The sequence below is a fragment of the Anarrhichthys ocellatus genome, unplaced genomic scaffold, assembly GCF_004355925.1.
Source record: "Anarrhichthys ocellatus isolate YVR2014 unplaced genomic scaffold, GSC_Weel_1.0 scaffold7, whole genome shotgun sequence".
NCBI classification, from domain to species: domain Eukaryota; kingdom Metazoa; phylum Chordata; class Actinopteri; order Perciformes; family Anarhichadidae; genus Anarrhichthys; species Anarrhichthys ocellatus.
This window is the reverse complement of record NW_022280037.1, coordinates 5,712,983-5,720,137: the sequence shown is the minus strand read 5'-3', so window position 1 is coordinate 5,720,137 and position 7,155 is coordinate 5,712,983.

Genomic DNA, 7,155 nt, shown 5'->3' with positions numbered 1-7,155 from the left:
CAGAGTTGTATGATAGTTCTCTGTGGGTTTATCAAAATTGAAAGCATGGAGAGTTCAGCATGAAAAAAAGAAGGCTTGGGGATGAGAGCCACAGACCAGCTGGAAAGTACAGAGAGAATGATGAATGCATTGTTGCTTTTTTTCTTCTTCTTCATTGGATTGGTTATATGAATACTAACCACTGCTGTAGATTTAGAACCGTTTTCCAAAGAAGTTCACACTGAGGTATCGGGATACATGTTTATGCGAGCACGTTTTTAAAGCAGTGAGTCATCCTGACCCTGAGTAGTGACCCTTTGATGAAACCACACGGACTGATACAATGGCAAACATAATAATTTGATCTGTTGCTCTCATGTTCCCCTAAAAAAAAAAAGCTACAGGCACACAGCATCAACAAGGAAAGAAGAAGCAGTCTAGCCTGAAGGATCACAACAAGCCTGACGTGTTGATAGACCCAAATAACAACAGAACCCGAACATGACACGTTCATCATCTGGCGCTTCTCAACTACGCTATCATCACACCAACTTTGGATTACTTCTTTTGTGTTGTCTCAAAGTCCCTGCAGAGTTAAACACACAACTGTACACACACACACACACACACACACACACACACACACACACACACACACGCACGCGCGCTCGCTGGTGTAAGCCAGGCGACCTTGCGCAGCAGTGTCTCCATGGTGATGCACCTGAAATGCTTACAAAGACACGGTACAGTTTATATAATCCTCTCAGCTTGTAAATCGGAAAGAAGATGGATAATTGTTGTTGTCTAGACACAGAAGCATTGGTTTCTGCAAGGCTTCACTGTTATTACTTGAGGGATGGATGAGAATACATAAACAAAAAAACAAATCAGTGAAAGGAAAGAAAAATTTTAATTTTCAAGCAGCCTGAAAAATATTCATTCCATTTGGCAAAGGCGCACTGCAGACAATTATATTTTAGAACCAGGGGAGAATAGTGAAAAGGTAAATTGCTAAAGTAAAAAAAAGGCTCCTGAAACTTGTACAGGAGTTTTTCTTTACTTAATATTTATTGCTGATATACTTGTTCTGTAATACAGGGCTGTCTTAGTGCATAATATCCACAGATGATTCAAGGTTTAGCCACATACGTGGAAGTCTGAAGTCAATCAGGCCACAAGCTGTGAAGTGATAAGAAGTGGGGGGTTGTATAGGTATGAAGTGAAGAAATCGTCTCTCTGCTCGCCAAGTTCAGCATGATGGCGGATGGCTGGCTGCCAGCCGGGCTGTTTATGCTCTGTAGCCATCAATCTATTTTCCAGCCCAGATGGCTGTGATTGCTGTAGGAGGGGGAGATATGAGCTCTACCTGACAGGGATTATTATCAAATCTGTCTTTATGGGCTATTACTTTGTAAAAATCTACGTCTTTGCAGACACGTTTACACAGACAGCGTATTTTGGTGATGATCTGCTCATGTTCAACTGTTGACCCTGCAATACACCAGGACATGGGGAAATGTCAATAATACACAAACAATCTCACAATGAGCAATCTTTATAGACCTGCATGGATTAGCTGTATCCATGACACAACAATACACTAAGACACAACAAATCAATCAGACCCTGGGTTTTGTTCAAAGTATTCCTGCAAATACTGGATGTGTCAAAGAGCCTCCCACAACGCTCTTGATTTATTTGTTAACGTTGATGATTTTGTGGGCAGCTACAAAATTGCATAAAAATTCCTGATTTTAAATACTTTCCTTGGATGTTTCCAGGAGAGAAGTACATGAATGTAACTTGTAACTATGTGTAAATGTTGGGATGCAAGGAGCAGCACAGGCAAGTATACGTCCCAATGCAGACTCAGACGGGCTGATTCAAGGAAAATACTTTCATTCAATAAGTTAATAAAGCAAAAAACGTACAAACCAAGAGTCCAAGACAGGTCACAGAGACTAAATACACAAGGAAAGGAGTAAGATAACGAGGGAGAGGTGACAACAGGGCTGATGAACAACAGGTGAGAGCTATAAGGGTAAGGCAGACAATCACACAGGGGGGGAAACAAACAAAGGCAGCAAGTACAAAAAAGACAAGACCCAAGAGGAGAATGACTTTTAGAATAAAATAGGAAACAAATCCCAGGACTGTGACAGAATAATTGGTACACTTCTAAAGAGTTTATTCCAACCAAGAGTCTTTGACTCAGAACATAGCAGCTCAGCAGAATGTCCAAAAAGTGGTAAACAGGAAAGCATGAAATTGAACTTTTAGATTTAAAGTAAGAGTAAAGATTTCAGTAATAAATAAATGATGTTGATGGATATATTTTCTTTCTTGGGTTTAAATGAAATAAAATAGCATTCTTGTCTCTATATTTCCCTATTATTAGTACCATTACATTTTACTGCTCTCAAGAAATTATTCAGAAATAAAGGACTCACAAAATACCCAAAATTATAATTTACACTTATCATTAAACTATACTCACTTCGTGCATTTACATGCTCTAATTCTGTTTTAAAGACCACCATGCTCACATACTTTACACTCTGATTAAACTAGTACGGTTTTCTGGCATGGTGGTCTTTCTGTGATGGTGTACCAGATACTTTCCTGACCTGATTTGGATGTTTCACTTGTACAATACAAAGTAAGGTATCTTGTCACAGCCATTAAATGCCATTGAGAGTTAAAATGTCATCTGTCACTAATGTTCATCTTTGACCCGAGCCTTTTATTAAGAAGGTCTTGGCATACAGTAATGTGATATTGCCATCATGACCCTGAGCCTTTGTTCAGCCTCCTGTGGATATGCTGCATTGCCCAGAAGATTGTGCTTGAATAAAACATTATCAGATCAAAGGGTTTTCATAATTGAGTGCACAATAAATCTAAATTTATCTATTTGCCAGACACGCTTTTAAGTATGAAAGTGGGCAGGCAGTAATAGAAAGTTCGAGGGAGAATGACAAATATTAAAAGGAGAGAAGAAAAACGTTTATCAGCATCAGATGGAGCCTTTTTTTCCCTTTATTAGTCAATTCAGATTTTGTTCTCTCAATGCTGATGAGTTCACACACAACCCACATCCTACCAACAGTCAATACAACAGTAATGCCTCATGTTCAAGTGAATGCAAAACACTTGCTAACATCCATCAAGAACGACCAACTAAGTCAACCTGCTCTTTACTGCTTACCACAAATGCATTTGGACGATGTCTACTAGACTTGAAATATCTCACTTTTCCTGCAAAATGCAAGCAAATGCATGTTCGCACCAGAACAGAAGCATATTTGTATGATCAACCTTTGTGCTGCATTTAAATTCATCTGACTGCAGTGAATTCAGTGAGCAACATTTAAATAAATGCAATGTAGATGCCATTACTCTAAACGAGGAACACAGTAAAAAATATCTCAGACCAATTTTAAACTCTTTGTTCTTCAATGTCGGCTTGTTTGTGTTGGAGTCTCTTCATCTTGTGATGAAGCTAAAAGCTGATACACAAAGTAACTCTGTGATGAAAGAACTTCCTCTAGGCTGTGAGCACACTCTGAAATCATTTGCTGGATGCATTTACCAGTAATGGGTTGAATAACCACGATGGAGTGAGCAGAATGAGAATGGATGAGTACTGTGGTGGGTATGAACCATTTCCATGCACGTGGTATGAAACTCAAACTGTGACCTGAATATGATGCAAAATATGAGTGTTAGCCCGACCACTGTGCTGCACTCTGAATATCATCCAGTCTGTAATGCATAACTTTTCCATTTTTGTACAATGAATATCTATCTATAATTAATTTGATTGTTTCATTGACGCTAGATTAGTAATGTTTAGTGATTACCAATGTCCCTTTAATTCCTGATTCAGTATTTTGTGAATAAAGGAAGCCACTGTGTCCAAGCCCCCTTTCACATTACTGTATCACCAGAACTCTGTGGAGTAAACCAGCAATAGAGTATTTGAAATAAGGATTTAAAGGAGCTTATCAATATTTTATATCACCATTGGATCACATGCCATGATTTTTATTCCCCTCAGCCAGAGTGTTTTCGCATTTTTCAGCTTGTAGTTTGGGTTTTTGGAAACGTTATTGTTATGGTTCACTCTCACAGCAACAAATGGCAGACAAAGTTAGACAGACGTTGGTGAACATAGCGGAGCATTTAGCAGCTAATGAGCCACACATGTCCCTCAGGAGGTGGAGGAGACCAGATCAGAGACTAAATATTGCACTTAAATTCATAGTGGCCAGAGACATGACTCCAAATAAAAGCTTATGTCGCTCCTTATCTGCTGGATGTAAAAATGGGCAATTGTCAAACAAGCCATATCAACCCAAATGTGATGAAATGTCAAAGTTGTGGTCACGGCTTGTTTTCAAAGCCCTCAAGTGGCCAAAAGACAAGTTATTGCAGGTTTGAATACTTATTAAACGACTGATGTATTTCAAATAGTAAATGTTAGCATCAATTAAGATGTGTATAAAAGGAATGAGGGGGTGAACAGCTAAAAATACATTTAATTTCATAACTCTTCTTCCTCATGACAGAAAAGGGCCATGTGATTACAGGTGACTGTTGGTCTCATGGCAGTCAGGTCCATTCGGGGTTCTCGTCAGTCTCTTCAGTTCTGCAGCTGGATGTGGGGCGAATGAATTATTCTCTGGCTCTGAATCAGCCAATGACACTGCAAGGCGATTCTAAAACATGCTCTTACTATTTGGGGTTTGTTCCTTTGAAACCAAATCACTCTTCCTCCTGAAAACGAGGAATAACACTGAGAAAAACAGTTCAGCTGGGCTGTGATTTGTAGCTCTGCTGCCTGAGTAATTCATCTGTGCCTCTAGCGTTCATTTGCATAGTGTTTGCGCAAGTGAGCACTCACTGAACCACCTGCTAAATCTTTGTGATTACCACTGTGTTCTACTGAGATAGCCTAAAAAAGGGTCTTTATGTGATTAAATGGTGCATGAAGGGGATTCTACCCACTGACCATTACGCTGTTAGTCTGTCTATTCTGAGAAAATCCACCACTTCTGCAACAGGAAGTCACACATTTTCACAGATCAACAATCTTAAATCGAAGTGCATCGAACATTGACAATCTATATTTTTTTTATCATGCCGGTTTTGGTGTTTTGATGCAGACAGTAAGAAATTCAGTCACAGAAGGTATGAAGTAAAAACCTTTTCATCCTCTCTGCTGTGCATTTTATTCACTGAAAGGAAAATCTGTCCTGATAATGTGATGGAGGATAGACACATGGGGATCTTCCGTACTCAACATACCCTCTGTTTATTCCTCTGATGTTGTTTCCTGGGTGAGGGGTCGTTTTTTCAATTAGAAGTGTTGTGAAAAATACATCAGCATATCCCTGTGATTTGCCTTATGAAGCCAAGTTGATACATATAAATTGTTTGATGAAGTGGTTAATGAGGATCAGACAGCTGATGACTTAAAGGATAAAGGAAATGATGCACATGAGAAACATGTAAAACGATATTGAATACATTTAGTAAACACTATATTTGTGTCTCTTTCTTTTTGCTGAAATGATCTGAATTCAGATTGGCTACAGTATGAAGTGTCTCCAGCTGGGGAGGAACAGAATATAGAAGTGGCAGTTTAGGCAACTGTCAATGTTCAGCCACAACCTCCTCCCCTTCTCTAATCGTGCATCTTTTCCTCCTCACCCACCCTCCCTCCGTGTCTCTCTCCCATCTTCCAACCCTTTGATACGAACACATCAGAGACTGCTTTAGAGTCTCGTCTTGTAACATGCTGCATGTGTAAAATACTTATCGTGCCCTGAGTTCACAAAATAAGTAAAAAACGGTCTTGTGCAATAGTTTAAACAAAATCGGATAAAAATGTACTTTAAGTCACATGTTTTTGCGTGCAAGTACGTATATTGCTTGAATGTGTCAATTGTGGAGGAATCAAGCCTGTGTGGAGTCAAAGTAATGATTTTATAATGAAGGCAGCCACTCAAATAACAACTGACTGTAAGTGGAGAAGGATCAATATTAAGATGCATTATGGTGCTTTTCGTAAGGGAAAATCAATCACTGCAAATCACTCGCAATATTCACCACCAAGACAGATGGACGTGAAACAACAGCGGCAGCCTCCCATAACTGCAGGGCCCACATGGTGGAAGAGGATTTAGAAAAATTGAACTTCTACAAATCGCTGTTACAGTCGTGTTGGGGCCTTTTGTCATCGCAGACAGCTTTGTCTTTGAAATCTCTCCCTCGCTCACTGATGCCTTGGTGAGAATGACACTGAAATATTGATGATAATTATTATGATGGATGCGGATTGCAATACCCTCCCCCTGCTTACAGAGATAATAGATGCAGCTTTCAAGCCAAAACCACATTAAAACTTTCTCCTGATGAAAGGAAAGATGCCAATGGACAATGAAACAGTGGATTTACACATATCTAAATGAAATTCCAATGAAATGGGTGAACTATCTTCATGTTGGATGTACTGCTCTGCCACAAGTAATCAATAGCTGCTTGAATCTGCTTCAAACGCAGCATAACAAGTGTTCAGTAATTAGTTGGATGACTCCTCAGCCTCTTCTGTTCTGCCAAAACTGGATGCACTGGCATCATGTGCGCAGTCTTTCATTGTTTTCCCATGATGTTGCATCGCCAAATGTCATGTATTTTCCACAACAAGATACATGTAATTTGGGAGATAGCTCTGCCGGGAATGCAGAGTGGAAATAATTGCCCAGCTGCGCAGGACAGGAAAAGGACTCTTAATAGTGTGCATGTGACCCCTAACTGTAGTAAAGAAAAAATTGATTAATGGTGGAGGAAATTCAATGAGGACTTTTAATTGCACTGTGGCTTTTTAATTGCACTAAAATGACACTGTACAGTGTCTTTTTTTAAATTCTAATATGAGATTACTGTAACATTCATATTACAAAAGCGGTTATGGAAGAGGTATTCACATCTTTTACGTCATTAAAATTAGCAATACTACAATGTAAAGATACTGTGTGACAAGTTAAAGTATCAGCAACATGACTCTTTTCTGAGTGATATTATGATATGTTTCATATTACTGGTGTATTTTTACTGATGCACTTTTGGTATAGCGCATCATAATCTATAAATTCATCATATAATTTGGAT